Below are 24592 nucleotides of genomic sequence, written 5' to 3'. Positions count from 1 at the left end.
AAAGTGGCGGATAGTCATCCTCTTATCGTTAAATGAATAAAAATTATGCTTCCAAGTGATTCCTTTACTAGTACAATGTCATATAGTGTTTTAGTGCTCCTCTGGTGACGGGAGCTTTGCCGACAGATGTGCCGCGACCGCAGAAGTGGCACCTCGCGCACCCTCTGTAGTTCATGTGCGTGCGCGATTGATCAGAGTGAAAGAGCGTGCTGGTAGATTAAAAAAAAAAGTCGCAGTTTCGCTGAAAAGGCGAAGCATGGACTGCGATAGCAATTTACTATACTACCATACGATGTAAGGGTAGTAGTTTTATCGACCGTATAGATTTGCAAACATCCGCATGGGTGATTGCGTGACGCCGTTGTGAAGCGCGGTCACCTGCTATTTCCCACGGATCCATTTGTTCAAAGCGTGTCAACACAGTGAGAACTTCACAGCTCCGCTTCGAATTCTGTGGCTTAACTTTTTGCATGCTTTTTTTTTAAAGGGGGCATCGCGTATCATTAGTAACAACATAGTGTTTATTGTATCCTCGGCGGGCTGTAGACGACACGACTAAGTTTAACGACCCGGTCGTATTTGCTTAGTAGTTTTGTGTTGGGCTACTGAGCACGAGCTCTCGGGATCTGATCCCGGCCACGGCGGACGCATATCGATGGGTGCGAAATGCGAAAACTACGCGTGCTCTTGCAAAGCAGGACGAACCCACCAATGTCGGTGGCATGTACGATCTGCGGCTCAGATTGTATGGCGACGCAAGTTGTAGTACTTTCACATACAGAGTACCAAATGTTCCATTCCCACGAATCTACAAGTGCGTTGTATGCTCAGTTATATTAGGAACTAATGCATCGGCACGGCAGTAGAATTCATAAGCTGTTTCCGTTCCCGTGATTCCCCTGAAGTTTGTGGTATGCTCAACGACACTAATGAACAATATATCGGCGCGACATAATGCTTTGCCACTAAAGTCATCCGAGAAGACACCTCAATTCCAAACGTATCCCCCTGCGACTATAAAAATTTAATATGCTACCGTCGCAATAAAATAGTAACAAACTCACTTTGGACACGGCTTCTTCGCCTTGCCGGCCGCGATTTCTGTCGATTGCGTTGCCAGCTATCGGGTTTAGGGACGAGCGGAGCTAACAACTTTATTTTCCTTATTACCCAGGAGAAGAGAAATCTCAAGGATCGAAAGTCCCCACATTTCATTTTCGCGACCACTGCTCCTCGCGCCTGCGCAGAAAGAACAGCGAAATCCAATTTTTATGTGCTCGTGTATGAGCCCTTGTTTCGAAAAAAAAAATAGCAACATTAGCTTGCAGGGTGACAGCGTGGCGGTCGACATGACAAATAGTTGACAAAAATGAGCGCTAATAAAAAGAAAAATAAGAATAAAAATGCCGCCGCCCCCGGGAGGGCTCGAACCTCCAACCTTTCGGTTAACAGCCGAACGCGCTAGCCTATTGCGCCACGGAGGCATTTTTTTTTCTTTATTGCATGGAATTATCGGTACTGTCAGACCAACGCAGTTACATTACATATGCACATACAAGAGAAACAAATTCACACACAGTATGCAGTCCAATGACAGTTCAAAATTCTGGCAAACAAACACAAGCGTCCAGGCATGAAATCCATTCAGGGACGGGATCATATGTAGCCACCACACTACGGACTTGAGCAGTCTCTTCACGGAAGATAGACTTTGTCGAGCGAGGTGGCTCGGCATGTCTGTCGATCATTCGACTTCTCCATAATGAATAAAGTCCTAATAACATAAACAAATCATATGGTGTATTACTGGCTGTATTTTTGAAAGGAAGGAACCGGATACCATAACATGTGAGAGGAAAGTCTTTTTTGATAGTTCTTTGTAAAATGTCCCAAAAAAGAAATGCGTCACGACAAAGTATAAAGCAATGTTCTATTGTCTCGGGTTGACTGCAAAGCCTACAATTTGTATTCCAGGGTACACACAGTCCTTTTTCCTGAAGCCACGTTTTAACTGGCAGTGTGGAAGTGTGCAGCTTGAAGAAAAACGTTTTCGCTGCTGGCGCAATGCACATTCTACGGACACGGCAAAGGACATCTTGACCAAATAGAGACAGATACGGCTTTCGGTACAGAGGTTCAGGGAAAAGGTTATCTATAAGTGCTACATTTAGCGTCGTGCGATTAACGGTAAACAAATATTCAAGGTTGAATCTGGTTTTTAAGAATGAAATAGTGTCGACAAGTTCCTTTAAGAAGCCCCATAACGGTAGTTCTTGAGCAACGTTTGTCGTGACAAAAAGAAAAGGGAGGTATGACGCAAGACGTGCTCGATTAACGGCGAGAAGGAATGGATGACGGACATTTTTAAGGTAAAATAAGCGCATGACCAATTGTCGCACAAATAAATGCACAAGACCCAGGCCTCCCTTTTCAAGCGGGAGAAAAAGGTTGTCCCTTCTCATGGCTTCCCATGATGAATGCCAAATAAAACATGCAAATATTCTATGGAATGCCTGGACATGGACACGTGAGCAGTGCAAGACCTGCAGAACATAAAGAAGCCTAGTAGCGAGAAATGTATTGCATGCCTTAGCTCTCGCAAAAATGGAGAGATCACGTCCTTGCCAGGTTGTCACCTTTCGACGGATAGTGGTTATCGTGGACGTCCAATGAGGTCCACTATTACGGAAGTTATCGAGAGGTACTCCAAGATATCGTAACGGAGACTGATTCCAATGAATATTCGCGAATACAGAGGGAGTGAGCGCCCACATGCCTAGCCAAAAGCCTCTACTTTTGTCAAAATTTACAGTAGCTCCTGCAGTCTCACAGAAACGCAGGGTAGCGTTTATTGCCTTGGTAATGCTTGGCTTATCGACGCAAAAGAAGGCAATGTCATCTGCATAAGCTAGCACTTTAATTTCCTCGTCAGCATACATGTATCCTTTAATGCTAGAGTCGCAAAGCACGCTTAAGCAAAGCGGTTCTAAGTATATGGCGAAGAGTAAAGGCGAGAGCGGACAACCTTGACGAACGGATGACTGTACTTGTATTATATCTGAGAGGGTACGGTTCACAATTAACTTTGTGGTGCAATGTTTATAACAAAGTGTTACACCATTGTATAATACATCCCCTAATTGAAGATGTCGCAGTAGTTGGAACAAAAATTCGTGTTGAACCTTATCAAAGGCTTTGGCGAGGTCAATCTGGAGAAGAGCTACTTGATCCGTACTACCCTCTATGCATTCGAGGACTGAACGTGCGATATGAACATTTGTCTGTATAGAGCGGCCTCGAATTCCGCATGTTTGATGATCACCTACTAATTTAGTAATGACTGTCTGCAATCTATTTGTCAGTATTTTTGCAAATATTTTGTAATCCACGTTACATAACGATATCGGCCTATATCCGTTTACTCTCTTTATTGTTTCATCATCGGTGCTTTTTGGTATTAAGGTTGTGTGACCCTGATAGAAGGATGGAGGAAGCTCCCCATATTGATAGGCTTCTTCGAAAAGCTGCTCCAGAAAAGGACACAGGAATTTCTGAAATTTTATATAAAATTCAGCACTAAGGCCATCAGGACCAGGCGTCTTGTTCTTCTGCAGCGTTTCGACGGCAAAATTAATTTCTTCTCGAGTTATTGGCCCATCAACGCTGAGTCGATCACCTTCTTCTAAGTGTGGCATAAGGGAAATAAACTGATCAGCGGTTTGTTCGTATCCATTTTGAGGCTTAACTGCAGCGAAAAGATCTTTATAGTGAGCTTCAAATAGGCTTATTATTTGGGACGTGTCTGTGTATATAGACCCGCCAGACTCAATTTCTAATATTTGCTTGGAAAGCGCGTATCGCTTCTCATCACCGAGAGCCCTTTTTGTGGGCTGTTCCTCTGTGAAGCGAGTTGTGCGTGAACGCACCATTGCTCCTTTGTACACTTCCGTCTCATATTTCTGTATTTGTGCGCGAACTGTGTTTATTTCATCGCTATACAACCCTGGTTCCTGGCTTTCGAAAGCGTGCAGCTTGTGAAGCAGATCGTGAAGGTAATGCTTTTCATCTTTTTTTCTTTGAGACAGCTCACATGAAATGGCAATCGCCTCATTTTTTACTCTATTTTTGAACATTTCCCATTGAGCGAACAGAGAAAGCTGTCGACATTGTGTTATTTCTAGCCATAATTCTTTCACTTTGTTTACAAAACTTTCCTCTCGCAAAAGTTGTGTATTAAGTTTCCACAGTTCCCAGTTTGGAGCAAATCTGCGAAATTTTCGGGGACCCCATGAAACAGCTACTAAACAGTGGTCTGTAAAAAATACAGGCTTCACGGCGTAGTTGTGAATGTTAGACCAGAGATTTGTCGAAACATACACACGATCAAGTCGAGCATGGGAGACGCCTTGAAAGTGCGTGAACCGCACCCAAGATGGTGTGTAGGCGCCCACGTCTATTAGATTGTGATCTTCTGTTAACTGATGCAGGAAAGTAGCACTTGCATCATAACGATTAGTTAGGTATGAGTGGTCTCTGGAATGACAAACACAGTTGAAGTCTCCCAACAGTACCAAATCTCTCTCAGTATCTAGGAGCGGAGCAAGTGAGAGGAAGAAAGCCTTCCTGTCACTCACTTTTGAGGGAGCATAAACGCAAATAAATCGCCAATTACGGGAATGAAAAGAGACGTCACAGCATATAAGGCGGCCTTCCCCATCAACACGCAGCGACAATGAAGAATGATTTAACTGCTTGCTGACTAACAAAAAGCATCCAGCGTAAGCACCACATGCTTGGCTAGTACACACCTCGTAATAAGGTTGAAAAGTTTGCAGCGCAAGGTTGACATCACCAGCAGACGATATCTTTGTCTCTTGCACTGCACCAACATCAACTTCATGCTGCCTAAGCACGTGTAGTAACTGCTGCTGACGCCTTATATGCCTCAGCCCACGTACGTTGAGTGTCGCTACACATAAGGGGAGGGTGAAGGCGGTAGCCATTTTGCTCACCTAAAGCTTTTGTGTTTCATCGCCCTTGGCCACAGGTAAATCTGTGGTCTTGCTCCCTTTGGACTTCTTTGTGGCACTCTCCTTACTACGCTGATAAAACCGGCGCGGCACATTATCACCAGGAGAGGGAGTTCGCTGAGCACTAGCAGACACTTTCTCGGGCGCCTGTAGTGCACTTCCTGTTGCTTCGTCGTTGCATGGTGCCGGACGTTTCCTTGCCTGACTTATGTCCATCGCCTCTTCCACTTCTGCCTTGTCATCAGGGGGCTTTTCTTTTAGGCTTGCTAGGCCAGGTAGGCAAACTGAGTCATCCTCGCCGGTAGCTTCGCTAGTATTACTTGAGCTGCTTTGACCGGTTGGCGTTGGCATCAAGGACTCCTGGTCCTCATCCCTAATGCCACCTGTAGTCTCTCCGGTGGCATCTACTACCTCTGTAGAATCCATGAGATGGTCCAGTTGTGACTCGTCTGCGCTAGATTGCCCAGAACGAAGCTTATTGGCGTAGGTAGACACGCAGGCGTCCGCTGAGTGACCAAATCGGTGGCACTGTAGGCATCTCGGTGTTCTGCATTGTCGTCGAACGTGTCCCACGCGCTTGCAACGAAGGCACAGCGGAGGCCTACCGGGGATTAGTACGAGGCACTGGTGTCCATAAATGGACATAATGTGCGGTATTGAGGTTACGGTGATAGTATCCTTGAGCACCAAGGAAACCTCCCGGTTTGTTGTCACCCACTGTTCCATGCCAGTGCATCTCCAAACTTCTCTCTCCACCGACTTCACCTGACCATACGCCTGGAACGCCTCTTCAACGCGTCGTGGTTCAAGGTGAGGTGGAAGCCATAGTATTTAAGCTTGATGTTTTTAGTCTCCGGATCTATCACCATGCACTTCAGCCCTTTGACACGTAGCTCACCACAGGCGACGAGAGTCTGTTTTGCCGCACTACTAGCGCAAGTAACCATCCATACATGGCTCATTTGATACTGTCCGACACCAATAATATCTGAAGTATTCACTACCTCAAGCAGAGCGTCTCGGAAGTCGGGAGCACGGTATGGTCGGCCACTCAAGTCCGCATGAAGGAAAATAGAATTCAAAACATCGTTACCGGTTGGTAGACGCGGGAGGACAACTTTGTAGCTTGCATCTTCGTTCAAAAACGGGGTCGACGATCCTCGGCCTGGGGCCGATACGCTGTTTCCAGCAGAGAGCATTTTGGAGCACAGCCGTTCCACACGGCTTCTTCTTCTTCTTCTTCTTCTTTATTTAAGCGACAATATGAACAATACTGGAGCGAAAGAGCACGTTAACATTTTGCGTGCGATCTGGCCTTTATTTTTCCGTCTGCGAATTTGTTCTTATGTTCACTTTCCGGCGCGGTATTTTCGCTCTCTTCTCCCTCGCTATGTATTGGGCGCAGGCCAGCACTTTCCTCCACTCTCACCTCCCTCCTTTAAGAACCTCCTTTGACATCTCCTGGAGCAACGTTCTTAGACAAGCTTCAGTTTCAGAGCTCCCTAAGCGAGCCCACTGGCCGACGTGGCCACAACGGGTGTCGCTGAAACTAACGGCGCTGCAGTCGCGTCTTTCGTCATGCGCCGCGCGTCGTCTGCACCTGCTGCGACGCGTCGTTTGCACTAACGGGCCTGTAGGCGCTTATCCGTGGGTAAACGTAGTTTAGATACGCAGCCTGAGTTTTGTGACAAACCTACCGCGAGTAAGTAACAGCGACTTCACGGTGTCTGTGCACTATAGGCGCTGCAGTGACGCATCTCTCACGCAGCGCGCGTCGTCTACTTCTGAAATACCACCTCTGCGGTGGGTCGTTTTCCCCAACTGGCCTGTGCTGTTCGCTCGTTGACGACGGTGTTTTGGCTGTCCGCACAATATTTTATGCGAAGGACCCTTTAATGACATGTTTAGCTAGTCTTTAGAGGCTGCAACTACACCGCAAATGAGCGGTCGCGCACTGCGATTCCGCTTTTCAACCAACTTTTTCCCTATAAAAGCGCCACGGTGATCCCTTCAGACGGGGCTTTATTTTTTGCTGCTTATTCTTAAGATGTGTCGTAATTAAAGACGGCGAGCGCTTGTGCAGACGTAGGGACATTAACGCATCACGCCCAGCAGTGGCTTGAGACAACGCTGTGGCGAATTGATCCACACCCGTCAACGCTTCTTCGCCTAATAAATTTAATTGACACATGTATTTTTTATAGTTGTCCGCAGATATTATGGGACGTGCAAGAGCGTTGGAAGTGATCTGTGAGCAGCGACAAGGACGAAGTTAAATACTATAAACATACTTAGGTCAAAGTTTAATTTATTTTCTTTTTAACGAACAAAAGAAAAAAACACTGTGACACTTTTTTATTTACTTTGTCCACAAAAAAAATTGCTGTGGCTTAGCTAAGGTCAAGCCCAGGATGCGAAGCATACTAGCATTTATTTTAACGCGACAGCGTTATGGAGCTCGTGTCGCAGAAAAGCCGGTGTCGTCGGCGTCGGCTCAGGCGTGCGGCGCTTGCTCAGGCGCACATTTCGTTCTCGCGCCGAACGCTGCGTTGCTCGACGCTCACCGCCTCCGATGCGGGGGGCGACGCCGCGAGCGACGGCGCGAGTTGGAGCCCCGTTTCTTCTTTGTCGTGACGTCACGGTTTCACGTGGTATTGAAGGCGACACCGCCGCGCCTGAGGAGCTGGGTTGAGCTCTCGTAATATGCTTCGCATAAAAAGTTATTTTGAGCTGCTTTTGCTCAAAGCAATTTTGCTCATTTTCGGGCTGCTTGCACCTGCTCTGTCAGCGATGCCTCACTTTTCATTTTTTTGAAAAGAATGGCATGCGCATGACAAGTTAGAACTTGATGACATTAGCAGTCACCTCCTCATAATGATTATCACATCCTAGTGCCGGCACAGATGCCTTGCTTAGTCCGTTCAGGATGCTCCAAAATAAGTCACCGTAAACTGCGTTACTGTCGAGTGTGTGACAAATTATTTCTCCCATGTGTGTGATGACAGTGATCACTCTGAAAGACGGTTCACGCAAGCACCCTGGCTTGAATGACCTCAGCTCTGTCAAAAGGCTATGCGAGGGTCGTGGCTCACCCGCACTTGGTGGCACACAAGCACTTTCCAGTGACTCAACACACCGTGCGCAATGCATTGATTTCGTAATATTCTTCAATGTATATCCAGCCAGGTAGTAGACAGCCATTTCTTGTGTTCCTGCTTTCTGGTACCCGTGGTCGCCCAAGTCATCCATGTGGCCTTCTGAAAGACTCATCCCATAGAGCTTCTTGTATTGATTTGCTTCAACTGCACCTTTCAGCTCAGCAGCAGCTTCCGCCTTTTGCCCCAAGCTGTCGTGAAGGGACACCAGAACACTATCGGGCGCGCCAGAGCAATTTCCTCTCGCTGCATTTTTCACAGGTGTGAGCGAAGACAACAATCTATAAATCTGGCTGAATTGAACTACGGATGGGTGGTCCTCGTCGCCATGAAATGAACGGACAACACCGAAAAATTTCTTAAATTATGGAGTTTTACGTGCCAAAATAAATTTCTGGTTATGAGGCACGCTGTAGTGGAGGACTCCGGAATTTTCGACCACCTGGAGATATTTAACGTGCACCTAAATCCAAGTACACGGGTGTTTTCGCATTTCGTCCTAATCGAAATGCGGCCGCAGTGGCCGGGATTCGATCTCGATCCCGCTACCTCGTGCTCAGCAGACCAACACCACAGCCACTGAGCAACCACGGCGGGTCGGAAAATTTCTGAAACGAATAAAGAAAGCATTCTGTGAGTGATATTGCCTATGGACTTTTTAATTTATTGGTCCTATAGCGTGCAGTAATAAAAGTGATCACGAGAAAACCAACTTGGCATTTGCGGTTTGTGCATACATGAAAAGTTAAACAGCTCTCCACATTTTCAACAAGCATTTGCGCATTACCTCTAGGGGATCTTCGTTCAGCTTCACTGTCAGTATGTAGAGGACACCAGCTTCGTGGAGCTCATCAATTATGTCGCGTACCGACATTAGCGTAACACGCAAAGCTTCGGTTGTGTGCCGCGAAGTAAACATAAGAATGTTTCGGTGGTGGCAGTTGTGTTCCCTGATATTGAACAGGTCGAGAAACTTCTTGATTATCTGCGCAAATAAATGAATTTATAGTTTGCACTAAACGGTAGGGCTTCCATTAAAACGTCATGTACACTGGCTGCTAAGAACGGCCAGCTGCAGTGCAAGTTAGCCACCCAGTCACAACTATGGCGGCAACATCGCTGTTAAGAACGGCCAGCTGCAGTGCAAGTTTGCCACCCCGTTACAAATATGGCGGCAACATTCCGGGAGCGTCACTGCCAACTTTTAGCCACAGCGTGTCTAAATCGACTTTGTGTCGGGGAACAATATGGGCATCCCCCACTCTCCATCGCTCCAGCTAGGATGCGTTCGCTGACACAAGCATTGTGCTGAAACCGCCACCAACCTCTAGCCTCATCGTCGTTGTGACGGAATGAGTTCGGTGGGCCAACTATTGTTCCCAAACTCCCCAATGCGGTACCCGGAACGGCTCTGTGTTCTACGGGGCCCCTCTGACGTCGGCTCCGGACATTCGAAAGTGTGTTCATTTGTGTGTGTAGACCGTCCTGCGGGGAGGCGGCTAGATTGCGAGGACGAAACGAGCGTTCACATTACCTCGTATTGGGAGAGGACCGAGTGTTTAAAAACCGCGGTTGTGGGGCTGCTCAGGTCACTCTCTCTCAAGCAGTCATGTTAGACTGGTATAAATACTGTAAATAAACCCATATTCCTCGTTCTCGATGAGAAGCAGTCCTTCCCTTCATCAAAGTCCTCAGCGAGGATAAGTTGGGCGACGGCATGGGCCAGCTACCTTTTAATTCATGCCCGACTACAATCTTGACAACGGATCACGAGCGATGGGGTTGAGCCCCCAATCCTGACAACTGGCTGACAGCGGCGAGATGGACTTTGCGACGTGGTGCTGTGACTGCGGTGAGTGCTTGGTTCTTGCTTTGACTCTCTAGGCTCCATTTTGTCGTTATTCTGTTTAGAACAGTAGGGAAGCTAGATTGTTTAGTGTTAGCTAGGTTGTGTTTTCCTAGCTAGATTTAGAGATCAGGATCAAGGCAATAAAGCAGCAATCATGGAGTTAAGGACACTGTTGGGAGACGAGTTGTTGATTGTTGGTGAGGAACTGGGCCTAGATGTACGCAAGGAAATGCTAAAATAGGAGTTATTGGAGCTAATTTCCGATCAGGCCAGTGAGGAATAAATTGAAATGGGATTGAAACTTCTAAAAAAGAGAGAGAAACGGGAAAGAGAAAGAGAAGAACGGGACAGAGAAAAACGAGAGAGAGAGGAACGCGATAAAGATCGCGAGTTAAGCAAAATCCAACTGGAACTTGAAAGCAAACGTTTGGAGTTGTCTCAAAAAAGTGAAGGCGCTCTTGGACGATAAAGTTAGGCAGAATTGTACCACATGGATAGGCTATAAAAACCATTTTAGCTCGGGGCCGGCATAGGCTTGTTCCTAAGCAATTTCGAAAGGACTTGCGAAAAGATGAACTTCGGCCCGAGTACATGGCCACAGGGGTTGCTGTCTATGGTGCCGTGTGAGGCGGCGGAAGTAATCGCCAGACTGAGTGCACAGGATGCATATGATTATACAAAAGTTAAGGCTAGTCTCTTGAAAAAATACCGCCTTTCAGCCGAAGATTTTCGGCAAAGGTTTAGGAGCGCAGGCAAGAAAGGTAACGAGGGCTATCCGTAGTTTGCATATAGCTTAAAGGCTAACCTAGTCGAGTGGCTTAAAAGCGCGGAAGCGTACGAGAGCAGAGACATGATGATTGAATGCATGTGTCTAGAGCAGTTTTACAAAACCATCCCCCAAGCTGTGAAACTGTGGATGCAAGACAGAGGGAATGTAAACACTGTGGAAAGGGCGGCTGAATTAGCCGCAGAGTACGCAACCCGTAGAAAGTTGAACGCCGAGGACGGAAACTTGGGCGGTCGAAATTGACCGCGGAAACCATTTCCGTTCAAAGGGGGTTCGCAGACTAGGCGATCGGAGCCTGTAGACATGGCGGAAAAGCCCGCAGAAAAGAGCGAGGGGAAACTTAAAGGAGAAACCGCACAAAAAGAAAAGAAAAGAAAATTCGAATCTTTTAGACCAATTCGCTGTTTCAAATGCCACAAACTGGGACATATAGCTGTACACTGCGGGAAGCCTAGCGTTGTTTCTTCCTACGTGATGGAAAAAGACGAGAATATGGAACTTTTATGTCCATATCTCATGACCTGCAAGTTAATGGCAAACCATGCCGAGTGCTAAAAGACAGTGCCGCCATGATGGACATTGTCCATACGTTTTACATGACGGTACATGACTTCACCGGAGAAGTAGCGTGGATAAAACAAGTTGTAGAAGAACACAGCGTGCGTCTGCCCATGGCCAAAGTCAGAATCAGTGGACCATTCGGGGAGCTTGATACTGAGGCTGCAGTTTCCAAATTTTTGACACTGCAGTACCCTTACATCTTTTCGAATCGTTCGAATCAGTTACTGCGTGACAACGGGCTCAAACTGGGAGAGGGCATAGTACGGTAAGTACGTTAAGTAGTTAAGCAACGTGCGGTTGACCTCTTGTCAAGGCATAATCTTCATAGGCTTGCTAAATCCCTCACCTTAAAACTGTTTTTCTCGGCCAAGACCCATAAACAAGAAATTCCTTTTCGTGCTATAGTGTCAGAGATAGGGACGTGGCAGGTCTGTGTCACTAGTTACCTACAGAACTGCCTAGCTTCACTAGCTTTTTCAGACCCCTTTTGTCTAGTTAATTCTCAGGCACTAGTTCCGTATTTGAGAGAGGAAAATCCTGGTGATTGTATAGGTTTTATGATGGATATCGAAGACCTGTATTATTCTTTGCCGCATGACGGGTTGGTAAATTCCGTAAATGAGTGCATTAAAGAACCAGTGCAAGAGTCGGCTTTTATTGACAGATGCGGTGTTTCCATGGGAGCTTTTCTAGAAATTATTTCAATGTACTTGAAGTGGACGCTGATTGGGTGGAGAGATGGCGTTTTTCTGCAGAAATCAGGCATCTGTATTGGCTCAAAGGTTGCCCCTATTCTTAGCAACATTTACCTGAGTAAGGTTGACAACTGCTTAGAGAAAGCCTTAGGTGATTGCGTTATCAAGATATTTCGTTACGTTGATGATTACCTGATTTTCTGCAATAGGGAAGAATTCGATTCCGCTGCTACCTCAGTAAGTGAGCAATTTAACCTTTATGGGGGAGGATTAAAGTTTACCAAGGAATTTTCTCAGCGACGCGTAATTCAGTTTCTTGACATTTCCTTGATCTTCGAACAAAATCATGTTTGTTGGCAGTACTCCCCAAGATCATCGAAGCCGTTACTAAACTTTCAATCCAAGCATTCCAAAGTAGTAAAAAACGGAATCGCCATGTCGTCGAACCCTAAATCGCCGCGATTTCGAGCTACAGGTCGCAACACAATCGCTGCGTTAGTGTGGATACATATAGGCGGTCGGCTCCACATATTGAAATGCACGCGGTGCGCTTTCATGGGAATTATTTGGCTACATTTTATGGTAATGAAACGCGCTCTTTGCAGTGAAACAATTTTATATTGCCCTCCATTACCTCAATTTTCTTCGAAATGCGCCGAAACTTCCTTTTTACTTGAAAGAAGCTCAAACTGCCATTCAACGAGACACTGGCACTCAGCTAAACAATGTGTGTTTGTGGATAGCCCAAGTTTAGCTGGCGGTCCACCTGCTCTGCTAAAATTGATCACGGCATTCTCTGTTAATGTTGCACCGGTTATAGAAAAGTTAGCAACGCTGTACAACCTAAAATGGCAAGGTAATGCACACTTTGCATATCTAATTTAAGGCATAGATCTCCGTTTCATTATTTCTTTACTTTCCTTTAATTCGCATTTAAACGCGAACAGTTTTCGAGTTCAATTAAACGAGATAAGCCCCTGTGATTGAGAGCACGTTAACAAGATCACCAGGGTGCTTTGAATGTTTACTCTTCTTCTGCGTGTCGCGGAACTCGCTCGTCGTGCGACGAGAGGAAATCTGAAGCTGTGTGAAAGGGCCTCCTCTCCCACCCGCAGTAGAACGATACTCTCGAAAGTGAGGGCAACTATTTCAGCGACTCAAACGCGTCTCGCGACTCACTGGAAGTCTCGTACTGACGTTTCATCGCACATCGAGTGGATTGTCAGTCCGCTCTTGAAAATGTCTTCGTTGGAAAGTGATCTGGACTTCCTAAAAGTATATGTTTGAACATTCAAATTGCTTTTTGAAGACGATTGTTGCATACTTATTGGGCAATGTGTAAATGGACGTTTTAGCGACAATGGAACCAAGATTTGAACATTTCGTATACGTATGCCGCTTTTGTAATAACCTTACTTGGAATTTGGCGCTTTTAATGTACATATTGCGTGTCTCTTGGTATATGGTCGCCTTTCTTTTTCGCACCATTGCGTGAATTGTAGTAAAGTACCAACAAGCCTCATTACTTCTACAGAGACGGGCACTCAGCCATGGTATCTCTATTGTCCCTCTTTTTTTTTTGACGTTGGCGCCGTGATCATTGCAACGTCTGCCATGTACGTATGAACAGCTGTGCCGCCTGTAAGCCGGGAAAGTGGCGGATAGTCATCCTCTTATCGTTAAATGAATAAAAATTATGCTTCGAAGTGATTCCTTTACTAGTACAATGTCATATAGTGTTTTAGTGCTCCTCTGGTGACGGGAGCTTTGCCGACAGATGTGCCGCGACTGCAGAAGTGGCACCTCGCGCACCCTCTGTAGTTCACGTGCGTGCGCGATTGATCAGAGTGAAAGAGCGTGCTGGTAGATTCAAAAAAGAAAAGTCGCAGTTTCGCTGAAAAGGCGAAGCATGGACTGAGATAGCAATTTACTATACTACTATACGATGTAAGGGTAGTAGTTTTATCGACCGTATAGATTTGCAAACATCCGCATGGGTGATTGCGTGACGCCGATGTGAAGCGCGGTCACCTGCTTTTTCCCACGGATCCATTTCTTCAAAGCTTGTCAACACAGTGAGAACTTCACAGCTCCGCTCCGAATTCTGTGGCTTAACTTTTTGCATGCTTTTTTTTTAAAGGGGGCATCGCGTATCATCAGTAACAACATAGTGTTTATTGTATCCTCGGCGGGCTGTAGACGACACGACTAAGTTTAACGACCCGGTCGTATTTGCTTAGTAGTTTTGTGTTGGGCTGCTGAGCACGAGCTCTCGGGATCTGATCACCGCCACGGCGGACACATATCGATGGGTGCGAAATGCGAAAACTACGCGTGCTCTTGCAAAGCAGGACGAGCCCACCAATGTCGGTGGCATGTACGATCTGCGGCTCAGATTGTATGGCGACGCAAGTTGTAGTACTTTCACATACAGAGTACCAAATGTTCCATTCCCACGAATCTACAAGTGCATTGTATGCTCAGTTATATTAGGAACTAATGCATCGGCACGGCAGTAGAATTCATAAGCTGTTTCCGTTCCCGTGATTCCCCTGAAGTTTGTGGTATGCTCAACGACAGTAATGAACGATATATCGGCGCGACATAATGCTTTGCCACTAAAGTCATCCGAGAAGACACCTCAATTCCAAACGTATCCCCCTGCGACTATAAAAATTTAATATGCTACCGTCGCAATAAAATAGTAACAAACTCACTTTGGACACGGCTTCTTCGCCTTGCCGGCCGCGATATCTGTCGATTGCGTTGCCAGCTATAGGCTATAGGGACGAGCGGAGCTAACAACTTTCTTTTCCTTATTGCCCAGGAGAAGAGAAATCTCAAGGATCGAAAGTCCCCACATATCATTTTCGCGACCACTGCTCCTCGCGCCTGCGCAGAAAGAACAGCGAAATCCAATTTTTATGTGCTCGTGTATGAGCCCTTGTTTCGAAAAAAAAATAGCAACATTAGCTTGCACGGTGACAGCGTGGCGGTCGACATGACAAATAGTTGACAAAAATGAGCGCTAATAAAAAGAAAAATAAGAATAAAAATGCCGCCGCCCCCGGGAGGGCTCGAACCTCCAACCTTTCGGTTAACAGCCGAACGCGCTAGCCTATTGCGCCACGGAGACAGACGTTTAAGCGACAATATGAAAAATACTGGAGCGAAAGAGCATGTTAACATTTTACGTGCGATCTGGCCTTTATTTTTCCGGCTGCGAATTTGTTCTTATGTTCACTTTCCGGCGCGGTAATTTCGCTCTCTTCTCCCTCGCTATGTGTTGGGCGCAGGCCAGCACTTTCCTCCACTTTCACCTCCCTCCTTTAAGAACCTCCTTTGACATCTCCTGGAGCAACGTTCTTAGACAAGCTTCAGTTTCAGAGCTCCCTAAGCGAGCCCACTGGCCGACGTGGCCACAACGGGTGTCACTGAAACTAACGGCGCTGCAGTCGCGTCTTTCGTCATGCGCCGCGCGTCGTCTGCTCCTGCTGCGACGCGTCGTTTGCACTAACGGGCCTGTAGGCGCTTATCCGTCGGTAAACGTAGTTTAGATACGCAGCCTGAGTTTTGTGACAAACCTGCCGCGAGTAAGTAACAGCGACGTCACGGTGTCTGTGCACTATAGGCGCTGCAGTGACGCATCTCCCACGCAGCGCGCGTCGTCTACTCCTGCAATGCCACTTCTGCGGTGGGTCGTTTTCCCCAACTGGCCTGTGCCGTTCGCTCGTTGACGACTGTGTTTTGGCTGTCCGCACAATATTTTATGCGAAGGACCCTTTAATGACATGTTTAACTAGTCTTTAGAGGCTGGAACTACACCGCAAATGAGCGGTCGCGCACTGCGATTCCGCTTTTCAACCAACTTTTTCCCTATAAAAGCGCCACGGTGCTCCCTTCAAAGGGTGCTTTATTTTTTGCTGCTTATTCTTAAGATGTGTCGTAATTAAAGACGGCGAGCGCCTGTGCAGACGTAAGGACATTAACGCATCACGCCCAGCAGTGGCTTGAGACAACGCTGTGGCGAATTGATCCACCCCCGTCAACGCTTCTTCTCCTAATAAATTTAATTGACACATGTATTTTTTATAGTTGTCCGCAGATATTATGGGACGTGCAAGAGCGTTGGAAGTGATCTGTGAGCAGCGACAAGGACGAAGTTGAATACTATAAACATACTTAGGTCAAAGTTTAATTTATTTTCTTTTTAACGAACAAAAGAAAAAGACACTGTGACACTTTTTAATTTACTTTGTCCACAAAAAAAATTGCTGTGGCTTAGCTAAGGTCAAGCCCAGGATGCGAAGCATACTAGCATTTATTTTAACGCGACAGCGTCAAGGAGCTCGTGTCGCAGAAAAGCCGGTGTCGTCGGCGTCGGCTCAGGCGTGCGGCGCTTGCTCAGGCGCACATTTCGTTGTCGCGCCGAACGCTGCGTTGCTCGACGCTCACCGCGTCCGATGCGGGGGGCGACGCCGCGAGCGACGGCGCGAGTTGGAGCCCCGTTTCTTCTCTGTCGTGACGTCACGGTTTCACGCGGTATTGAAGGCGACACCGCCGCGCCTGAGGAGCTGGGTTGAGCTCTCGTAATATGCTTCGCATAAAAAGTTATTTTCAGCTGCTTTTGCTCAAAGCAATTTTGCTCATTTTCTGGCTGCTTGCACCTGCTCTGTCAGCGATGCCTCACTTTTCATTTTTTTGAAAAGAATGGCATGCGCATGACAAGATAGAACTTGATGACATTAGCAGTCACCTCCTCATAATGATTATCACATCCAAGTGCCGGCACAGATGCCTTGCTTAGTCCGTCCAGGATGCTCCAAAATAAGTCACCGTAAACTGCGTTACTGTCGAGTGTGTGACAAATTATTTCTCCCATGTGTGTGATGACAGTGATCACTCTGAAAGACGGTTCACGCAAGCACCCTGGCTTGAATGACCTCAGCTCTGTCAAGAGGCTATGCGAGGGTCGTGGCTCACCAGCACTTGGTGGCACACAAGCACTTTCCAGTCACTCAACACACCGTGCGCAAGACATGAATTTCGTAACATCCTTCAATGTATATCCAGCCAGGTAGTAGACAGCCATTTCTTGTGTTCCTGCTTTCTGGTACCCGTGGTCGCCCAAGTCATCCATGTGGCCTTCGGAAAGACTCATCCCACAGAGCTTCTTGTATTGCTTTGCTTCAACTGCACCTTTCAGCTCAGCAGCAGCTTCCGCCTTTTGCCCCAAGCTGTCGTGAAGGGACACCAGAACACCATCGGGCGCGCCAGAGCAATTTCCTCTCGCTGCATTTTTCACAGGTGTGAGCGAAGACAACAATCTATAAATCTGGCTGAATTGAACTACGGATGGGTGGTCCTCGTCGCCATGAAATGAACGGACAACACCGAAAATTTCTTAAATTATGGGGTTTTACATGCCAAAAGAAATTTCTGGTTATGAGGCACGCCGTAGTGGAGGACTCCGGAATTTTCGACCACCTGGGGATCTTTAACGTGCACCTAAATCCAAGTACACGGGTGTTTTCGCATTTCGTCCTAATCGAAATGCGGCCGCAGTGGCCGGGATTCGATCCCGCTACCTCGTGCTCAGCAGACCAACACCACAGCCACTGAGCAACCACGGCGGGTCGGAAAATTTCTGAAACGAATAAAGAAAGCATTCTGTGAGTGATATTGCCTATGGACTTTTTAATTTATTGGTCCTATAGCGTGCAGTAATAAATGTGATCACGAGAAAACCAACTTGGCATTTGCGGTTTGTGCATACATGAAAAGTTAAACAGCTCTCCACATTTTCAACAAGCATTTGCGCATTACCTCTAGGGGATCTTGGTTCAGCTTCACTGTCAGTATGTAAAGGACACCAGCTTCGTGGAGCTCATCAATTATGTCGCGTACCGACATTAGCGTAACACGCAAAGCTTGGGTTGTCTGTCGCGAAGCAAACATAAGAATGTTTCGGTGGTGGTAGTTGTGTTCTCTGATGCTGAACAGGTCGAGAAACTTCTTGATTATCTGCGCAAATAAATGAATTTATAGTTTGCACTAAACTGTAGGGCTTCCATTAAAACGTCATGTACACTGGCTGTTAAGAACGGCCAGCTGCAGTGCAAGTTAGCCACCCAGTCACAGCTATGGCGGCAACATCGCTGTTAAGAACGGCCAGCCGCAGTGCAAGTTTGCCACCCCGTTACAAATATGGCGGCAACATTCCGGGAGCGTCACCGCCAACTTCTAGCCTCAGCGTGTCTAAATCGACATTGTGTCGGGGAACAATATGAGCATCCCCCACTCTCCATCGCTCCAGCTAGGATGCGTTCACTGACGCAAGCTTTGTGCTGAAACCACCACCAACCTCTAGCCTCATCGCCGTTGTGACGGAATGAGTTCGGTGGGGCAACTATTGTTCCCAAACTCCCCAACGCACTACCCGGAACGGCTCCGTGTTCTACGGGACCCCTCTGACGTCGGCTCCGGACATGCGAACGTGTGTGCATTTGTGTGTGTACACCGTCCTGCCGGGAGGCGGCTAGTTTGCGATGACGAAACGAACGTTCGCATTTCCTTGTATCGGGAGAGGACCGAGTGTTTAAAAACCGCTGTTGTGGGGCTGCTCAGGTCACTCTCATGTTAGTCTGATGTACTTTCTCAAACAGTCATGTTAGACTTGTATAAATACTGTAAATTAACCCATATTCCTCGTTCTCGATGAGAAGCAGTCTTTCCCTTCGTCATTGTCCTCAGCGAGGATACGTTGGACGACGACATGGGCCAGCTACCTTGTGATTCATGCCCGACTACAATCTTGACAACGGATCACGAGCGATGGGGATGAGCCCCCAATCCTGACAACTGGCTGACAGCGGTGAGATGGACTTTGCGACGTGGTGCTGTGACTGCGGTGAGTGCTTGGTTCTTGCTTTGACTCTCTAGGCTCCATTTTGTGGTTGTTCTGTTTAGAACAGTAGGGAAGCTAGATAGTTGAGTGTTAGCTAGGTTGTGTTTTCCTAGCTAGATTTAGAGAGCAGGATCAAGGCAATAAAGCAGCAATCATGTAGTTAAGGACACTGTTTGGAGACGAGTTGTTGATTGTTGGTGAGGAACTGGGCCTAGATGTACGCAAGGAAATGCTAAAATAGGAGTTATTGGAGCTAATTTCCGATCAGGCCAGTGAGGAATAAATTGAAATGGGATTGAAACTTCTAAAAAAGAGAGAGAAACGGGAAAGAGAAAGAGAAGAATGGGACAGAGAAAAACGAGAGAGATAGGAACGCGATAAAGATCGCGAGTTAAGAAAAATTCAACTGGAACTTGAAAGCAAACGTTTGGAGTTGTCTCAAAGAAGTGAAGGCCCTCTTGGACGATGAAGTGAGGCAGAATTGTGCCGCGTGGATAGGCTATAAAAACCATTTTAGCTCGGGGCCGACATAGGCTTGTGCCTAAGCAATTTCGAAAAGATTTGCGTAAAGATGAACTTCGGCCCGAGTACATGGCCACAGGGGTTGCTGTCTATGTTGCCGTGTGAGGCGGCGGAAGTAATCGCCAGACTGAGTGCACAGGATGCATATGATTATACAAAAGTTAAGCCTAGTCTCTTGAAAAAATACCGCCTTTCAGCCGAAGATTTTCGCCAAAGGTTTTGGAGCGCAGGCAAGAAAGATAACGAGGGCTATCCGGAGTTTGCATATAGCTTAAAGGTTAACCTAGTCGAGTGGCTTAAAAGCGCGGAAGCGTACGAGAGCAGAGACATGATCATTGAATGCATGTGTCTAGAGCAGTTTTACAAAACCATCCCCCAAGCTGTGAAGCTGTGGGTGCAAGACAGAGGGAATGTAAACACTGTGGAAAGGGCGGCTGAATTAGCCGCAGAGTACGCAACCCGTAGAAAGTTGAACGCCGAGGACGGAAACTTGGACGGTCGAAATTGACCGCGGAAACCATTTCCGTGCAAAGGGGGTTCGCAGACAAGGCTATCGGAGCCTGTAGACATGGCGGAAAAGCCCGCAGAAAAGAGCGAGGGGAAACTTAAAGGAGAAACCGCACAAAAAGAAAAGAAAAGAAAATTCGAATCTTTTAGACCAATTCGCTGTTTCAAATGCCACAAACTGGGACATATAGCTGTAAACTGCGGGAAGCCTAGCGTTGTTTCCTCCTACGTGGAGGAAAAAGACGAGAATATGGAACTTTTATGTCCATATCTCATGACCTGCAAGTTAATGGCAAACCATGCCGAGTGCTAAAAGTCAGTGCCGCCATGATGGACATTGTCCATACGTCTTACATGACGGTAGATGACTTCACCGGAGAAGTAGCGTGGATAAAACAAGTAGTAGAAGAACACAGCGTGTGTCTGCCCATGGCCAAAGTCAGAATCAGTGGACCATTCGGGGAGCTAGATACTGAGGCTGCAGTTTCCAAATTTTTGACACTGCAGTACCCTTACATCTTTTCGAATCATTCGAATCAGTTACTGCGTGACAACGGGCTCAAACTGGGAGAGGGCATAGTACGGTAAGTACGTTAAGTAGTTAAGCAACGTGCGGTTGACCTCTTGTCAAGGCATAATCTTGATAGGCTTGTCTGTAATGTCAAGAAAGCTAAATCCCTCACCTTAGAACTGTTTTTCTCGGCCAAGAACCATAAACAAGAAATTCCTTTTCGTGCTATAGTGTCAGAGATAGGGACGTGGCAGGTCTGTGTCACTAGTTACCTACAGAACTGCCTGGCTTCACTAGCTTTTTCAGACCCCTTTTGACTACGTAATTCTCAGGCACTAGTTCGGTATTTGAGAGAGGAAAATCCTGGTGATTGTATAAGTTTTATGATGGATATCGAAGACCTGTATTATTCTTTGCCCCATGACGGGTTGGTAAATTCCGTAAATGAGTGCATTAAAGAACTAGTGAAAGAGTCGGCTTTTATTGACAGATACGGTGTTTCCATGGGAGCTTTTCTAGAAATTAATTCAATGTACTTGAAGTCGACGCTGATTGGGTGGAGAGATGGCGTTTTTCTGCAGAAATCAGGCATCTGTATTGGCTCAAAGGTTGCCCCTATTCTTAGCAACATTTACCTGAGTAAGGTTGACAACTGCTTAGAGAAAGCCTTAGGTGATTGCGTTATCAAGATATTTCGTTACGTTGATGATTACCTGATTTTCTGCAATAGGGAAAAATTCGATTCCGCTGCTACCTCAGTAAGTGAGCAATTTAAACTTTATGGGGGAGGATTAAAGTTTACCAAGGAATTTTCTCAGCGACGCGTAATTCAGTTTCTTGACATTTCCTTGATCTTCGAACAAAATCATGTTTGTTGGCAGTACTCCCCAAGATCATCGAAGCCGTTGCTAAACTTTCAATCCAAGCATTCCAAAGTAGTAAAAAACGGAAATGCCATGTCGTCGAACCCTAAATCGCCGCGATTTCGAGCTACAGGTCGCAACACAATCGCTGCGTTAGTGTGGATACATATAGGCGGTCGGCTCCACATATTGAAATGCACGCGGTGCGCTTTCATGGGAATTATTTGGCTACATTTTATGGTAATGAAACGCGCTCTTTGCAGTGAAACAATTTTATATTGCCCTCTATTACCTCAATTTTCTTCGAAATGCGCTGAAACTTCCTTTTTACTTGAAAGAAGCTCAAACTGCCATTCAACGAGACACTGGCACTCAGCTAAACAATGTGTGTTTGTGGATAGCCCACGTTTAGCTGGCGGTCCACCTGCTGTGCTAAAATTGATCACGGCATTCTCTGTTAATGTTGCACCGGTTATAGAAAAGTTAGCAACGCTGTACAACCTAAAGCGGCAAGGTAATGCACACTTTGCATAACTAATTTAAGGCATAGATCTCCGTTCCATTATTTCTTTACTTTCCTTTAATTCGCATTTAAACGCGAACAGTTTTTGAGTTCATTTAAACAAGATAGGCCGCTGTGATTCAGAGCCCGTTAACAAGATCAGCAGGGTGCTTTGAATGTCTATTGTCCTTCTGCGTATCGCGGAACTCGCTCGCCGTGCGACGAGAGGAAATCTGAAGCTGTGTGAAAGGGCCTCCTATCCCACCCGCAGTACAACGATACTCTGGAAAGTGAGGGCAACTATTTCAGCGACTCAAACACGTCTCGCGACTCACTGGAAGTCTCGTACTGACGTTTCATCGCACATCGAGTGGATTGTCAGTCCGCTCTTGAAAATGTCTTGGTTGGAAAGTGATCTGGACTTCCTAAAAGGATATGTTTGAACTTTCAAATTGCTTTTTGAAGACGATTGTTGCATACTTAGTGGGCAATGTGTAAATAGACGTTTTAGCGACAATGGAACCAAGATTTGAACATTTCGTATACGTATGCCGCTTTCGTAATAAACTTATTTGGAATTTGGCGCTTTTAATGTACATATTGCGTGTCTCTTGGTAAATGTTCGCCTTTCTTTTTCGCACCATTGCGTGAATTGTAGTAAAGTAGCAACAAGCCTCATTACTTCTACAGAGACGGGCACTCAGCCATGGTATCTCTATTGTCCCTCTTCTTTTTTTTTTGACGTTGGCGCCGTGATCATTGCAACGTCTGCCATGTACGTATGAACAGCTGTGCCGCCTGTAAGCCGGGAAAGTGGCGGATAGTCATCCTCTTATCGTTAAATGAATAAAAATTATGCTTCCAAGTGATTCCTTTACTAGTACAATGTCATAAAGTGTTTTAGTGCTCCTCTGGTGACGGGAGATTTGCCGACAGATGTGCCGCGACTGCAGAAGTGGCACCTCGCGCACCCTCTGTAGTTCATGTGCGTGCGCGATTGATCAGAGTGAAAGAGCGTGCTGGTAGATTCAAAAAAAAAGTCGCAGTTTCGCTCAAAAGGCGAAGCATGGACTGCGATAGCAATTTACTATACTACTATACGATGTAAGGGTAGTAGTTTTATCGACCGTATAGATTTGCAAACATCCGCATGGGTGATTGCGTGACGCCGATGTGAAGCGCGGTCACCTGCTTTTTCCCACGGATCCATTTCTTCAAAGCTTGTCAACACAGTGAGAACTTCACAGCTCCGCTCCGAATTCTGTGGCTTAACTTTTTGCATGTTTTTTTTTTAAAGGGGGCATCGCGTATCATCAGTAACAACATAGTGTTTATTGTATCCTCGGCGGGCTGTAGACGACACGACTAAGTTTAACGACCCGGTCGTATTTGCTTAGTAGTTTTGTGTTGGGCTGCTGAGCACGAGCTCTCGGGATCTTATCCCGGCCACGGCGGACGCATATCGATGGGTGCTGAATGCGAAAACTACGCGTGCTCTTGCAAAGCAGGACGAACCCACCAATGTCGGTGGCATGTACGATCTGCGGCTCAGATTGTATGGCGACGCAAGTTGTAGTACTTTCACATACAGAGTACCAAATGTTCCATTCCCACGAATCTACAAGTGCGTTGTATGCTCAGTTATATTAGGAACTAATGCATCGGCACGGCAGTAGAATTCATAAGCTGTTTCCGTTCCCGTGATTCCCCTGAAGTTTGTGGTATGCTCAACGACACTAATGAACGATATATCGGCGCGACATAATGCTTTGCCACTAAAGTCATCCGAGAAGACACCTCAATTCCAAACGTATCCCCCTGCGACTATAAAAATTTAATATGCTACCGTCGCAATAAAATAGTAACAAACTCACTTTGGACACGGCTTCTTCGCCTTGCCGGCCGCGATTTCTGTCGATTGCGTTGCCAGCTATAGGCTATAGGGACGAGCGGAGCTAACAACTTTCTTTTCCTTATTACCCAGGAGAAGAGAAATCTCAAGGATCGAAAGTCCCCACATTTCATGTTCGCGACCACTGCTCCTCGCGCCTGCGAAGAAAGAACAGCGAAATCCAATTTTTATGTGCTCGTGTATGAGCCCTTGTTTCGAAAAAAAAAACAGCAACATTAGCTTGCACGGTGACAGCGTGGCGGTCGACATGACAAATAGGTGACAAAAATGAGCGCTAATAAAAAGAAAAATAAGAATAAAAATGCCGCCGCCCCCGGGAGGGCTCGAACCTCCAACCTTTCGGTTAACAGCCGAACGCGCTAGCCTATTGCGCCACGGAGGCAGACATTTAAGCGACAATATGAACAATACTGGAGCGAAAGAGCATGTTAACATTTTGCGTGCGATCTGGCCTTTATTTTTCCGGCTGCGGATTTGTTCTTATGTTCACTTTCCGGCGCGGTATTTTCGCTTTCTTCTCCTTCGCTATGTATTGGGCGCAGGCCAACACTTTCCTCCACTTTCACCTCCCTCCTTTAAGAACCTCCTTTGACATCTCCTGGAGCGACGTTCTTAGACAAGCTTCAGTTTCAGAGCTCCCTAAGCGAGCCCACTGGCCGACGTGGCCACAACGGGTGTCACTGAAACTAACGGCGCTGCAGTCGCGTCTTTCGTGATGCGGCACGCGTCGTCTGCTCCTGCTGCGACGCGTCGTTTGCACTAACGGGCCTGTAGGCGCTTATCCGTCGGTA

General features: G+C 46.6%; 3 non-coding genes and 1 pseudogene across 3 annotated transcripts; all 4 read right to left on the bottom strand.

The window, feature by feature from the left end:
- Positions 1–1410: 1410 nt before the first annotated feature.
- TRNAN-GUU (transfer RNA asparagine (anticodon GUU)) lies at positions 1411–1484 on the bottom strand. Its single transcript has one exon. It is a non-coding gene; the product is annotated as a tRNA-Asn (tRNA).
- Positions 1485–5012: 3528 nt separating this feature from the next.
- On the bottom strand, positions 5013–6229 carry LOC135917542 (uncharacterized; annotated as a pseudogene).
- Positions 6230–15139: 8910 nt separating this feature from the next.
- TRNAN-GUU (transfer RNA asparagine (anticodon GUU)) lies at positions 15140–15213 on the bottom strand. The gene has a single exon. It is a non-coding gene; the product is annotated as a tRNA-Asn (tRNA).
- An 8896-nt stretch (positions 15214–24109) lies between these two features.
- On the bottom strand, positions 24110–24183 carry TRNAN-GUU (transfer RNA asparagine (anticodon GUU)). Its single transcript has one exon. It is a non-coding gene; the product is annotated as a tRNA-Asn (tRNA).
- Positions 24184–24592: the final 409 nt, after the last annotated feature.

Source organism: Dermacentor albipictus, unplaced genomic scaffold (genome assembly GCF_038994185.2).
Source record: "Dermacentor albipictus isolate Rhodes 1998 colony unplaced genomic scaffold, USDA_Dalb.pri_finalv2 scaffold_11, whole genome shotgun sequence".
Classification (NCBI taxonomy): Eukaryota; Metazoa; Arthropoda; class Arachnida; order Ixodida; family Ixodidae; genus Dermacentor; species Dermacentor albipictus.
The sequence above is the reverse complement of the archived record's forward strand: the minus strand, read 5'-3'. Positions and strand labels throughout refer to the sequence as shown.